The sequence below is a fragment of the Dermacentor albipictus genome, chromosome 1, assembly GCF_038994185.2.
Source record: "Dermacentor albipictus isolate Rhodes 1998 colony chromosome 1, USDA_Dalb.pri_finalv2, whole genome shotgun sequence".
In the NCBI taxonomy this organism is placed as follows: domain Eukaryota; kingdom Metazoa; phylum Arthropoda; class Arachnida; order Ixodida; family Ixodidae; genus Dermacentor; species Dermacentor albipictus.
In genome coordinates, this window is record NC_091821.1 from 418,915,275 (window position 1) to 418,930,055 (window position 14,781).

Sequence of the window (14,781 nt, forward strand, 5' to 3'; positions counted from 1 at the left end):
CTTAAGTAAGTAAACGTGTCCGCAATGAATAGAGATTAGTAAGAGGCGATCGTGGAAGAAAAGTAGGGAAACGACAAAAAACGGAAGCGTACAAAAACAAAAGTTCGCAATAGGGGGTCAGAAAATTTGGTTATTGGACTTCATCGTGGGCGTCTTTTTTTTTTTTTTTTAACCTAGGTAGGCCGTTCGGCAGTATACTAGCAAAAGCTTGGTGGCGCAACCGACCGCCCCGTTCCAAAGGGGGCGCTCATAACATCCATCCATCCATCCTGTCGTAGACTTTCCCGCTTCTCTGGTATTCCGTAAACTGTAATTAACTTTAATACGCTTATGGACATAGTTTGCCCGTTCTTAACTATGCGTCCATATTCGTTCCTTGTCTTTCTGCAAAAATTGCGTGAAAGCTGAGCACGAATTGATGAAATCGTTGTTTCGCCTCATACCAAGGCAGCAGCGCAGGAAAAAGTAAGTGCGCAAGAGCGTAAATCTGACGCCATGAGGCTGCACTAACTACTGAGTTTATTTCTGTGGAACTGATGCTCTGCCTCTATGGTATATTCAGCAATATGGCTACGTATTTTGTTAGCTCAGTGATGGTAGCGTCAGCTTTACGTCCTTGTGCCCTTTGCCTTTCCTGCGCTGCTGCCTCGAAAGTGCGGTTGAAGCGTTTTCAGAGAGAAAGGGAAGCGACGGGGCCTCCTTTGTAAACGCATGGACTCATAAAGTGTGTGTGTGTGTACACACACACACACACACACACACACACACACACACACACACACATATATATATATATATATATATATATATATATATATATATATATATATATATATATATATATATATATATATATATATATATATATATATATATATATACACTTCTCGTAAATGGAATGCTCACGTTCGTTTTCTTTCCTATTCTTCGCAGTGTTTTGATAACCGCGTGGAGGCACGTGAACCGGTGCTCCTGGTGAGTCGACGAGTCTCCGTGTGGGCTGTCGGCGAGGAGGCCCCGGCGGTGTAGCGGGCGGCGGCGGCGACGACGAAGTGGCGGCAGCGCCTTGCAGGAGGACTCCGCAACGGGTCCTAACCACCGACCTCCATGCGAGGTGAGCCTCTGTTCTTGCTGCCCTATTTGCGTTGGCACCGGTTGCAGCTCTGACGAAGGTCGTTGTCAAAGTAAGCGAATTTTATGAATCCACGGAAATATCTATGACATAAAGTCGTTGGCGCAAGGTTTAGCCCTGTTGATTCCTTTTCGGTCACGGCGTCCCACGTCGTTGCCTAGCCTCGCGTCACTTTTCCAACTTCCGCTTTTTATCCCACATTCATCGCATGCACAGGCCACGTGCGCGCGAAGCGTTGTTTCCTTCGGCAGTTGGAAAACGACCTATTTCGTCCCCAGCGAGACTGCATTTTCTCATCGTCTTTCGCGAAGAGGCGCCCCCCGAGAAAGAAAGTGCCAAGAGACGCCTCTCGCCTCCGCTTTCACGTGACCTCCCTTCGCGCAAACATTTGTATCGCTTCTGGAACGGCAATATAGAGAGCTTTCCCGTACATGACTACACTACCAATTCTCCCGCCGCCGCCGCCGCCGAACTCTCGTCTCTTCTTAGGCGCGCAGCCGTGTCTGTTGTAAAGTTTCCTCGCGGCGTCTGCGGGGGCGGCAGATGCGATGTGCACACAATGGGCCAGCGCACGCGCTTTTCGAAAGCGCCTGCTCGCCGAATTGCATTCGGCCTCCAGCCACCCCCACGTTCGACGGCGGGCGCCTTCGAGAGTGCCATGCCGCGTTCGCGTCGCGCCTTTGCTCGACGCTGTTCGTTCGCGTCCCCCAAGAGATCGTGTAGAGGGGATGAAGAAAAAGGTATACTGGCGAGCGTTCGAGAAAACGAGCGAAGCGAATAAGAAGAGAAGATACGGCGACGCTCGCGGAAATGGAGGGAGCGTGGGAAGAGGAAGAAAGGTCGCCGAAAGAAGCAAGATCCTGCGCGCGACTCTTGAGAGGAAGCCGTGCCGCGGACTAGTCGTCGGCGCAAATCGAGTACGCGAGCGCGCGCGCGCGCCAATCTTTATCTGCCGACTGCAAGCAGTTTGCATGCTCTGCGCGCCTCCCTGTTTCTCCCCCCGTTCGTTCCCGGAAAAGGCTTCCAGTTTATTCCTGTTCTCCTGCTTCCCCGTTCGTTCCCTATCTGCTGGAGCTGTAGCGGAGAACGACGACGCCCCTCCCAGAATCCTCGTATATTGGGAGATGGCGTCGCGGAACCTTTCTGCTTGCCTTTTGTTTCTGTGACGCTTTTTCGGTCGCTAGTCTCTGTCGGCCCCCATTCGCTGTCCTGCAGCAAGAGTTCGGGCTTTCCAGTTTCGGGGCTTTTTTTGCGCGGTATACAAAGTGGTTTCGGCGGGAACGAATGTAAGGGAACAAGGGACGAAATTTTAAAGCGGAAAGGGGGTGGGGGGAGGATTCGTGGCGCAATGTACGCGCATTCTTCGGTTTCTCAGTCGCGGCTCGAATGTAGATGTCGGTGTGCGTTCCCGCTGTGGCGAGCTCTCAGCGGAGGCGGCATGATCGCTCTTCTTCACCGCACGCCATGCAACTATATAGCGCTGTGTTGTGTTCGGGAAGCGAAAGCGAAGTTAAGGCCTAGCAACCGAGACGGAGTTAAAGCAGTTCTGATTTTCTCTCGCCTTCATCACGTTGTTCTTTATGTCGTTTCTTTTCGGTCTCTTTTTTTACGCGCTCTCTCTCTCTCTCCCCCTCCCTCCCTCTCTCTCTCTCTCTCTCTCTCTATCAGAAACGTGCGAATAGACATCGCAAACAAGCCGATGTACGCTCATGTATCGTTTCTCTTGTCTCTCAATAATTAAATTATCCAGTATATACTTCATGCAAGGAATACGCCACTGCTTCGGGCTCACGTCAAAAGAGGGGACATCATGGCCGCCTGCGGCCATTGTCGTGTCGCTCCAGTTTCCGGAGCTGAGCCTCTACGTTATCTGTTCTCGCCTCCATCGATCACCCTGTCTGGGCAACGATCCTCTGTCCAGAGCCATGCAGCAAGCCGCATTGATCAGCTATCTGCAGCACCCGGTCTATACGCGTTAGCAAAAAATGGCGGTACGGCAGCCCCAGGGGCGAGGGGACGGGGTAATAGAAAGGGGAGGCGGGGAGGGTGGTTTCACGGGTAATGACAAAACACCGTTGCTGTGCCGCGACTGCTGAGCGCTTTGCTACTAACGAGCCGATTGGGCCGAGTGCTAAATTAACAGGCAGGCGTTTTTGATTTGTGAGGAGCAAATTCGTTGGCGTTGGACATTACAAGCCCTTCTTTTTCTTGCTGTACTCGGGATGTAGGAGCAATTATTGCGGTGATTTCTCAATGTGGGAGTTTATAGAAAGCCCCCCCCCCCCCCCCCTACTTTCCTAATTGACTTCATTAGCGGTGCGCTGCTTGTTCGTGCTCATAATGCCGACGGCATTAAGTTCGTCGCGATGCAGCTTGCTCTGTAGTAATGGAAATTCTTGCACAGTCCTTTTTATTGCGAAAGCATTATATGCCCCATTGAACGAAAATCCGTCGTAGTCGGCGTGACCGAAAGATGGTACTAAAAGTGTCCACTGCTCAAAAGAGTAAAAGCACGTCATAAAATGCTCGTGTTGACGTCAAATTTCTCAGGGAGGTTCCTGTAAACAAAGCAAATTTAATGGATCTGAAAAGAAAATTTGGCTATTCCGGCCTGGATGGGAATCGAACCCGGGCCTTCCGCGGCGCCACGGTGGCTTCACGGGTTCTGGCTGACCAAAGGTGTGCCCGCTGCGTGGGGGTCATTTGGTGACGCTAATTTAGTCGCCCGCTCCCTGGTCCGGAGACAGCGACGATGCAGCGTAAAGGGCCTTTCTATAGCTGCACGCTCGCCGGCGAAGCATTAATCGTCGAGAAGGGATGCCGGGCATAACAACGCTAAACGCCAATCGTAACAGCGTGCGAGTTTAGCCTGGGAGCCGTCGACCTTCGCGTTTCGGAAATCGAAACATCAAGTCGCGACATTTGCTTATACCCGTCCCGAAGCCTGGAATCCTCGATTCACTGTCCCCTTCCCCCTTTTATATCCACACTCGCACACGTCTCCAGTTACGTGCTTTGTTCGTTCAAAACTGCTGGTATGTGTTCCTCACGCTGTTCTTCCTATGCTTACCGCTCAGTGCTCGCTCAATGCTAACTCAGTGCGTTGCATTCCTTTCTCTTTCATAGCTTCGCACCTCTTTTTTTTTCTTTTTTAATTCCTCAGCGTCACGAGCCTATCGAGTTTACGCGGCGTCTCTCTCGTTTAACGGCGGCCCCGCTTTTCGAATTTGTCGCGCTACGCTTTCGGTTCGGTTAACTCCCGGGGACTCGGGGACCGTATACAAATGCGCGGACGCATTCGCAGAGAAGGGCACGCGCGCGTGTGTGTGCGTCTATCAGCCTGTGCAATTTATGCATCGGTCTGCGCGCGAGACAGAACGAGCCGAGCGTGCGTGCGTGCGCGCGGAATTTCGCTTTGCGGGGCTTCCCTTTCCTCGGGTTTCTCTTCGCTGCCTGCCTGCCTGCCCTGTCTGCGAATCCCTGCAGCCCTGTGCCCCCGCGGAATGCAAACGCCCGACTTTTCTTTTCTTCGAGCTCCGCTGACACACGCGTGCTCTGACAGACCGTGAAGCTAGGGATGATTCGGGGCGGCTTGAACACCTGCGTTTTCCGCGTTCTTTCTTTTTTTTGTTATTGCAAACCTGTTTGTTTGCGTGCAGGATTTAATTTTGTGTTAATCTGCCCTGTCATTCGCCTTGCCGTATCCAAATAACCCTCCCCTGATCTTTTTTTTATTTTATTTATTTATTTTTTATTTTTTTTTAAGTGCGGCCCTTGTGTAGTACTTCACCATCCCAGGTTCCCACGCGCGTACTGTTTCGCCTGTCGCCATGTGGCGGGACCGCCTTTTGTTTCGAGCTGCTCCGTCATGCTTCAACATTACGCAGTGTACGGGTAACACGATATGCACTCTGCGGCACTGCACTCGATAATCATGCGTTTCTATGAGGCCCACACCAGCATCTCTCATCTACTTTTTTTTTTCGGCGCAGAAATTAATGTTCTCGTCGGCCTCTGAAAGAAAGGCAAGAAGTATGGGAAAACGTTTGGCGCGACGGAAACGGGTCTGAATGGGAACGCTTTGTCTGCGATGTTGCGGCAGTTAGTTGTCGGAACAAAGGACTCGGGAGTCCTCGTTGGCAGTCGTCTGTGGACACGATAACCAGTAGGAAGCGTTTCGACAAAGCTTTTCCTTGCGGGCCTCTCTCTCTCTCTGAGCGAAAGTTCATTTCGGCCGTCTAAGCGCTGCTCCCGTTCGCGTTGTTTTCGATACCGCGCCGTTTCGCGATTTACTTTGTGGATGCGCCATAGACCCGCGTACATTGTGTGAAAGTGCCTTTCACCTGCCGTAATTATGGCGCCCGGAGCTGCGAAGCACGCCTGGTATATAGGGGACGTATTCGGCTGCGATCACTTTCGGCGATACTATATCGCCTCGGCCATCAGGCGCGCGCTGATTGGCTGCTTTAGTACGACAGGAAAATTAATACCGCCATCTGGTAAGTTCCGGCATGCGTCAATTTTGCGTTGTTGGGTGCTCCCGACATATTTGGAATTAATTAACGCGCCTTTGCGCGGTCGGTTGGTGGTGAAGCGTATAACAGAGACGAGAGAAATAGTTAATAGTATTTTTTGATGGCGGTTAGCACGTGGTTTTGCGCAGCGATGTTTGTTGACTGTTGATCGACTAGTGCATTGTGCTGCCTTTTGTTAGTGCCAATTTTCGGTGACAATGTCTGGGAGCAGCTGACAGCGGCACCGTGAACAACGCGTTGCCCGCGTGGTTCCTCGCAGGTGGTTCCTCTATTCGGAGACTGATGCAGAGGCAAACTGTACCGCTGTAGAATATTGTTACGCGAACGAGGGATTAAACACTGAAGGCTAAATATTTACACTGTGTATGTATAAAAATTTGGAGGACGCTTAAGCTTCCCTTTTAAAGGGCAACTCCGGCGATTTTTTAACCATATTAGGAGTCATCTTCAAATGGCATTGACAGCCGTGTCACCGGTAGGGTGGTTCAATTTGCTTAGAAATTCATCAGTAATTTCAAACAACCAGTAAACAAGATACCGAAACGGGTAGCTGCTTCGTGTGACGTCATGACGAGCCGATGACGTCTGAACCTATACACTACCATAATGTAAACACGCAGTACACGTGGCGCTAACGCCGAAGAAGCGAAGCTGATGTCTTCTCACGACACGAGGAGCTTTTCCAGATTTTCCGAACTAGACATCGGCGATTTCAGCGACAGTGGTGGTGTAGTCTCTGCCGTCACAAACACAGGGTGGCCAGTAAGAAGTCATGAGTCGGGAACGCAACCAATATCTGACATTCATTTTCAGAAAAACTTAATGACTTACAACCATATTGCTTGGCACAGATAACCAGAGTGCACAGGAGAACCGATATCGAAAAAAAAAAATGGCTGTGGCTTAGGTAAGGTTAAGCCCAGGATGCGAAGCATACTAGCCTTTATTTTAGTTGTTGAACCACTGTTTAGCCTGGTGAACTGCTGTTGCTTGGCTATATTTGGTTCGGCTAGACGAAGAAACAACTCATGCATTACTGCTTCGCCTTCAAGAGTGGAACGCGACAGCGTTCCCGTCGACCCGCCAAGGGGTGTAAGACAATGGGCTACAGGGCAGCGACTACGCGCCCCGCATTGGACGCGGTGAGCGTCGAGCAAAGCAGCGTTCGGCGCGGCAACGAAATGTGCGCCTGAGCAAGAGACGCACGCCTTAGAAACAGCTCGTTTCTAAGGCAACACCGCATTCACTAGAGGCGCTTTTGTACCGCTTTGAAGCATCGTACTCGTGGCTCAGTGGTAGCGTCTCCGTCCCACACTCCGGAGACCCTGGTTCGATTCCCACCCAGCCCGTCTTGCAAGAGTTGAGCCAAAGCCACTTCTCCTCTGTCGTGACGTCACGATGTCACGTGGTTTCATGGCGACACCGCCGCGCCTGAGGAGCTGGGTTGAGCTCTCGTAATATGCTTCGCATAAAATCGCCGGAGTCGCCCTTTAAGAGTGGACAACGTGATAGCATTCAAAGATCCATGACTGCTTCTCACGCTTCCCGGCAACTGCAGCTTATGTAACCGTAATGTTTACCGGGAAACGCTGGCAGCGAATGCTATGCACGAAGGGAGTGGGCTTCCTGGCAGAAATGCTGGCAGAAATGTGCAAGCATGGCCCGCAGATGCGCGTTGGCGAGCGCCATCCGGATGGTGTTGCAAGGAGCCGGGCGCGTCGCTCTATGAATGGCAGAAACGCTGGAAAAGAGATTTCTGTTTGAGCTTCCGCGTAATGGAATTACGTTTTCTCGTATATTCAAATTACAATCCGACGCGATCATGTCTGTAGATTGTGTGTGAGTCGTATTCCACGATTTTTCGTACGCATTTTACTTTGAGAAATTCGATTACTTCAGTAACGTCTTTGCGCTACACGGGAAGGGCCTGCGGGGTTGGGTGTGCGTTGTTCGGAATGATTTTTCGCTCAGAAAACGGTCGACGCGAGACGCCGACGACGGATTTTCTGTGACACGCGGGGCCCTTAACGCTGTCGTATTAAAAACGACTCCAGCTCTGGCCACTTCAGCCGTCAGCTTGAGACCCAGGAGCAGTTAGTTTTCTTCGTCAGAGCACTTGCGCGCATCGCCCAAAAGAAACAGGCAATATGCGCGCAGCGTTATCCCGTGCGGCAGAAGCACACTCCTGCTGCGTCTGAATATCGCTTTTAACAGGACAGTAATAGGATTTGAGGCGCGCGACATGCAGAACGTCACTGGAGGCAGTGGAGTTGACAGGGGTGATATCATATACCTAACTGGAGTACAGGCATGCAGCACTCCATGTGGGCCTGTGTACCGAGACAGGAGTTTTTTCTAATAGGCTGACGTGACGGGTCAGGGACCACAGCAGTACCAGAGATCCAGGCGAAAAATTGGAGGACGCTTAAGCTTCGCCTTCAAGAGTGGAACGCGATAGCGTTGTCGCACCCCGTTCGCACCGCCTACTGAAACGAGCTACGCCAGCCAAAAGTCGGGATCGGCACAGATAGCCGGGCCCCGACACGCCATGAAGGCGGACGCGATCATGGGGCGAGTGGCGCGCCACGTGTCGGGGCAGCGCCGTACATTGCGAGGAGGGGGCCTTCTGTGTTTACCGCAAGATGGCTCTGCGTGTGCGCAGAGCGCAGAAGACATATAGCGGAAACGTACTTCGCTACTCGTGAAACTGCGACTTCTGTAAGTTACATGGTCATAATTACCGATATACACCGCTATATAACTTTCTACGGCCCGTTTATAAGGTAACACCGCAATCACTAGAGGCGATTTTGTCCCGTGTTGAAGGAACGAACTCGTGGCTGAGCGGTAGCGTCTCCGTCTCACACTCCGCAGATCGTGGTTCGATTCCCACCAGCCCATTTTGCCAGATGTTTTTTAATTTATGAAGTGCCTTCTGGGATTTATCGCTCACGGCCAACGCCGCTGACGATGACACCGGCTTTTCTGCGACACGAGCTCCTTAACGCTGTCGCGTTAAAAGGGCACGTCTCTGTGTTGACGATCGTACAAACGCCGTAGGTTCTCTTGGGAGGTCAGGAGGCGAGCGTGGGAAATTTCGCGCACTTGGGCTGCCCTGGTGATGGCGTCAAGGGCATATTCGCTGGCCTCTGCTGCAGCGGATGGAAGGGACGATGTGTCCAATGGCAATTTGAGTTCTCGGCCGAACAACAGAAAGAACGGGGAATAACCAGCAGTGTCGTGGCGTGATGAATTGTGTGCAAATGTGACATAGGGTGGAGCATTTGGTGTGGAGATATCCACGTTGTAAAATCGCGTCGTGTCGAAGAAAATCGGCGGCTTCTGTAGAACAGCTTGTTGGAAGCTCTCTGATTATGGCGTAGCGCGCGGCGTAATCTGTCGCCGCAGCGACTCACTTATCAGACGTTGATAGAGGGAGAGTGTCAAGAAAGTCCAAGCGAACGCGTAAGAACGGTTCCGACGCCGAGGTGAAAGGTGGTTGGTAAGTGTTGAATTTATGGAGAACAGTTGACCGGAGATGTTTAGAAATGAGGATTAAGGAAGGACTGTCGGGGCGTACGTTGTGGCGGTATGACGCACCATCCCGGAACACAAACAAGTGAAGGAACGAATCGGAAGGCGAAGATTCCAAGCGATCAATGATGACCGGCAAGGTGGCATTACATCGTTGCTTGTCGGCGACATGAAGTAGTTGAGAAACGGAGAAAACGCAAGAGCGTCGTCATCGGTGTCAGGTGCGGCGGGTGGTTCATCCACTTGATAACGTGATAAGCAGTCGCGTCTTGTACACTGTATACGATAGGAATATCATTGTCGCGTCAGAGCCCAGCGACCAAGTTTGCCGGTAGGAGCCTTGAGCGACGAAACCCTGCAGAGCGCGTGATGATACGTGATCACAGAGAAGTGCGTGCCATACAAATACGGGCGGAATTTTGAAACCGCCCCGGAGGAGAGCCAGGCATTCACGCTGTAGTTGCGCTCCACTGCTGTGACGAGGCGGCTAGTGTAGGCGATTACATGATCTTGTTCCCGTTGGCGCTGTGCTAAGAAGGCTCCGACCCTGTGACCACTGGCACCGGTACAGACCTCTGTACAAGAAGACTAGTCAAAGTGGGCTAGTATAGGTGCCGTGGAGAGAATGGTTCAGTTTTAAGCCCAGACTTGCGGAAGACTTGAACAGCTGATAAGCGCTCAAGGTGTGTCTCAAATGTTAGAGAAAACAGGAACGTCGTCTAGGTAGCAAAGACATGTTGACCATTTGAACCCTTGAAGCAAAGAGTCCATTATACGTTCGAACGTTGCTGGTGCGTTACATACAATGAATGGCATAACTTTGAATTGATGTGGACCATCAGGGGTGAAGAACGCGGTCTTCTGTTGGTCCTTTTCATCCACAGAAATTTGTCAATAACCACACCGAAGGTCTATTGAGAAAAAGTAATTGGCGCCGTGGAGACAATCGAGGGCGTCGTCAAGGCGAGGCAAAGGACAGACGTCCTTTTTGGTAATTAGGTATAGATGACTATAATCTACGCAATAACACCACGTGCCATCTTTATTTTTAACGAGCACAACGGCTCACGCCCAAGGGCTCGACGAGGGTTCAACAATGCCTTTGGCAAACATCTTGTTCACTTCATCTTGAATAACCCTACCCTCTGATGCAGAAACCTTATATGGCCGGCGATGAATTGGACTAGCATCACCAGTATTTATGTGATGCTTAACAAGTGAAGATTGACCCATTTTTCGACTGTTGAGGTCGGAGATGTCGCAGTAGGAAACCAAAAGGCGGTATAGAGCTGCTGCTTGTTCAGGCGTTAGGTTCGCAGCAGTCGTGGATCTAAACTCTGCGCCGCGGCAAACTGCATCCTGTGTACACGGTGAACAATCGGAGCAGACGTCTATTGAAATTGTCGTGACGTGGCCATCTGCTACAGCACGCAGCGTGGCAACCGATGCGCAATGGGGTAGAACTTGCTTGGTCAGGCCAAAATTGACAACGGGGAGCCATGTCCTGTAATCGGCAACGGTTTCGAGTGAGTCGGGCACAGTAATATAATTGCGCATCGAAAGGACATCTGGAACTGGTGTGACGGCGCAATCTCCATCGGGTACAGGGAAAGATGGTATCAAATCGATGAAAGTCAATGCCTTAAACGGCAGGCGGACGAGGGCGGTCGTACTAAAGTTGTTCGGGAATTCGGCACGAATGTGCAGGAGAAGAGCAAGTTCGAGGCAAATGGTACCGGCAGAACAGTCGATCAGAGCGGAATGCGCCGCAAGGAAGTCTAGTTCGAGGATAATGTCATGGAAACAATTTGTCAGCCCTGCAAGAACAACTGGGACGTGGCGGCCGGCGACGTTGTGCTCGTTGAAAATAAAGATGGCACGTGGTGTTATTGCGTAGATTATAGTCATTTATACCGAATTACCAAAAAGGACGTCAGTCCCTTGCCTCGCATTGACGACGCCCTCGATTGTCTCCACGGTGCCAATTACTTTTTCTCAATAGACCTTCGGTGTGGTTATTGACAGATTTCTGTGGATGAAAAGGACCAACAGAAGACCGCGTTCGTCACGGACAGTACACATTCCAGTGACGGCGACAGTGCTGCCATCGGCGATACGTACGGCTCGTGTAGTAGCAGGTGTGGTAACATTCTTCAGTCGATTACGGAGGTTAGCCCTCATTATGGACGCCTGGGCTCCAGTATCAATTAGCGGCGTCAAAGGCACATCGTCGACGTGACCGTCATTCGTTGGGAGCGTCAGCGGAGGATTTCGGCGCGATGAAAATAATGCAGCGCTACCCCAGTAGTGTTGCGTGGTCTAGTTTTCCTCCGAGAGTGTCCATAATTGGTCGGCGACAAGTAGTGACAGGGCCGCATAGGGGAAAGGTATAGATTATTTTTGACGGCCTGAGTAAATTTCCTTAACATCCATTTCAATAGAAGTATACACGAGCATTCTTGCGCACTGCCCTAATGGGAACGCGGCCACCGGCCGTACGCCGGGCATCGAACGCTCGACCTCGCGCCCAGCAGCAGAAGGGTACAGCCACTGAGTCGCCGCAGCAGCGATTGGTTTATTATTCTTGTGATTGGCGTGTGGAAGGTACCACCTGCGACGTATTCCTTGGAGGTCAAAACTTGAACACACTTCGCGTGTACTTGTATCTATAAAGCATCTACATCCAGTTCTCATGGAAATGTTTCTCAAGGCTGTACGCGAGCATAGAAGATAGGTACATATGATCATCACGTGCGTGTTTCTCATACTGAAAGCCTAACTTGTGGTGTGTGCTATACGTAATTACGTATATCATTGGCAGGGCGGCGTTTCTCTTCAACCTCGTCGTTGCGTGTAGAATTCCGCTTCCTGACCCCTCACGTCGCCCAGGACCGACCGCCTCGCCTAATCTCCTCATCACGCAAGTTCTTCGCCGTGCGTGTAGGGGGGCTCGTTTTCGCTTTCCAGCTGCTACAACCACATCATTTGCATATACGTTGTGTTCCGCGAACAAGACTTTTTACTCTTCTCCCCTCTCGGCCTATGCATTGGTGCCGCCGCAACGTTGTAGGAAAACGTAGATCGTGTGATTAGTTCTTGGAACGAGAAGGCATCGCGCTGCCGTGTTATTTTTTATTTTTTCGAGAAAACGGCGTTCTTGTGCGTTGGGGCGGGGATGCCTTTTACAAAGATATATGTTATTTCTCAGCCTTAACTCACTTTCGACGAACACTGCACTCTCAGATACGCACGATTCCGTTCTCTCTCTCTCTCTATCTCACACACACACACACACACACACACACACACACACACACACACACACACACACACCTATATATATATAATATGGACGTTGCGTAGAAATGGCACCCAGACAAGCGTGAGGGCGTGAGATATTTAGCGCTCCTGAATCGCACACTGCCTAAGCTGTATCGGTGACTCCTTACAACTGAACCTAATTTCCTACGCTGCGTTAACTCGGCCCTCGCGGACTGTTACGTTGCGCGCAGCGATGTGCTATCTCTTAGCCACTTGAGTGCGTTCCCGTTCGTTTCAATCCACTTCCATCGCGCTAAGAGGCTTCAGTGGCGCGCGGGAATCAATCTGCGCCAGAGGCCCCGCGCCCTCTGTGCGTCACTCTTTGGCGAGTGGCTCTCGCAGAAACGCGCGTGCGTGCGCTCTACAGATAGAGCGTGCCGAACGAAGCGCGTGTGAGTCAATATACAGCGCCACTCAAAACGTCGCGCGAGGTAGCCGCTGCACCGAACTGTCGCTCTTCGTTTTGGTTGAGCCAAGACGCGGGAAAGATGGAAATGGGGAGAGCTAGGCTGGAGGTGGCGAGGGGGAACGTGGGAGACGTGTCGGGAAGGGGCGGTCTGGCTGTCGCTCGCGCTGCTTCGCCGATTGAACGGCGGCTTACGGCACCTAGACTAATTGCGTTTCGTCCCTCCCCCACTTCAGTACAACCCCCTCTCCCCTTCACCCCCCCCCCACACACACACACACCGCTACCGCACGCGCGCAAAGCGTCTAATGGTTCGGCGCGCGCTGCGACGGCGAATAATTGGACTCGCGAAGGCGACACTTTCGAAGAAGGATGTTTGGAGGAGAAGTGCTCGGAGTTCGAACTTCAGCTTGGGCGCCAAGCCCGGGGCGCCACCATTTCGACTCACTCTCCCCCCCCCCCCCCCGCCCCAGTCTTGCCCCGCGTGCGTCGCTTCTAAAGGGTCCCCCCCCCCCCTTTAGCGCCTTTGACCGACCGGCGATTGGGGAAAACGTGGCGCATATATAGTGCAAGCGTTGCACACTCATTTTCTTTTCTTCTCTTTTTTTTCTTTTTTAATGGAGAAGACGTCTGTCGCCGAGCTGCTTGCTTCGATGGCAGCTGTGGTTTGGGGCGCGGGTGATGTGCTCCGCCATTCTGCGTTACATTTGCTTGTAACGAGCCGCTCGTGCAGGCTGCTTATAGTGCAAACAAACCGAGTGTCTTCGGTTTTCTCTCTCAGCTCTGGCGCGCTTTCGAGTGGCTCTCGTTATTCTCCGCGGGGCACGCGAAGAGCCGCCTTTGAACTGGCGACCCCTCAGACAGTTTTCCTGCGCCTCGTATTTTTTTATTTTTTTTTCGTCTCCCTTGCATGATTGAATAGAGACTTCCATATGTCGCCTCGAGTTCGCGGTAAAAGGGTGCGCCGACTCTTTCGTCGTACAGCGCTTTCGATGTCGGAAGCTTCGATGCGGCCGCGGGGGGTGCTTCGCTCTTTCTTTAACGAAGTCGAAATTTATGTGTAGCCACTTCAAGATACAAATGTTGCTATGGATCGTTAGAAGAGGTCACGGGCCAACAGTCCCGTTCTTTTTTTCTGTGGAGAACGACAATTCCCATATTTCTTTCTTTCACGATTTCCTTCGACCTGTTTTAAAAAGAAGTACCACTTCGTCTTTCTTCCTTCTTTTTCTTTCTTGGAATCGTGTGATTACCATGCAGCGAGGCTCGTCTCTAGCTGTCCTTATTTATTTATTTTTAAGGCTTCGAACCGTACCCCTTCTTTCACTCCGGCCTGACGTCTGCCGAGCGATAAAATTTTCGCAATTATATCGAAGTCGCTACACTTGAGCAGTCGATAGCTTTCTTTTGCCCTCGCACGATATCTTCGGATCGCTGTTCAGGTCGGAAGTGCAGACCAGCAGTCTTTGAAGAAGAGAGAGGGAGAAAAAGACAGCACTAATTATAAGAGCGAAATGGAGATGCCTTCGCCATTTGCTGTATTACTTGATTCTGCACTGATTGTCCAATGCCGATCTGCCTTCCGGATTTCCGCGAACGGCTGGCGCGTAAACGAAACACTGCAGTGACTACAGATTTCTTCCTTACTGATCCCATATCTGTGTAGGTTCGCAAATGTATTTCTTGTTCCTGATGATGAAATAAACACCGATGAGTGGATTGAACTCGGTTCACGCAGACCGGCGTGAACTTCTTCTTCTTCTTCTTGCGCTTCTTCTTGCGTGTGCATTGTCATCAGGCACCGATTGGCAATTCAGATGGGTTTTCTTTTACGCGCGCATTGCCGCCGGTAC

General features: G+C 51.3%; 1 protein-coding gene across 3 annotated transcripts in view; it reads left to right on the forward strand.

Annotated features, from left to right (window-relative positions):
* Nucleotides 1–14,781, forward strand: part of Pgant5 (polypeptide N-acetylgalactosaminyltransferase 5) — a 343,624-nt gene that overhangs the window by 247,403 nt on the left and 81,440 nt on the right. For all 3 annotated transcript variants that reach the window (XM_065429901.1, XM_065429902.1, XM_065429903.1), the window contains one exon: nt 934–1,114. The gene's annotated coding sequence lies outside the window, so the exon portion shown is untranslated. The remainder of the gene's footprint in view (nt 1–933; nt 1,115–14,781) is intronic.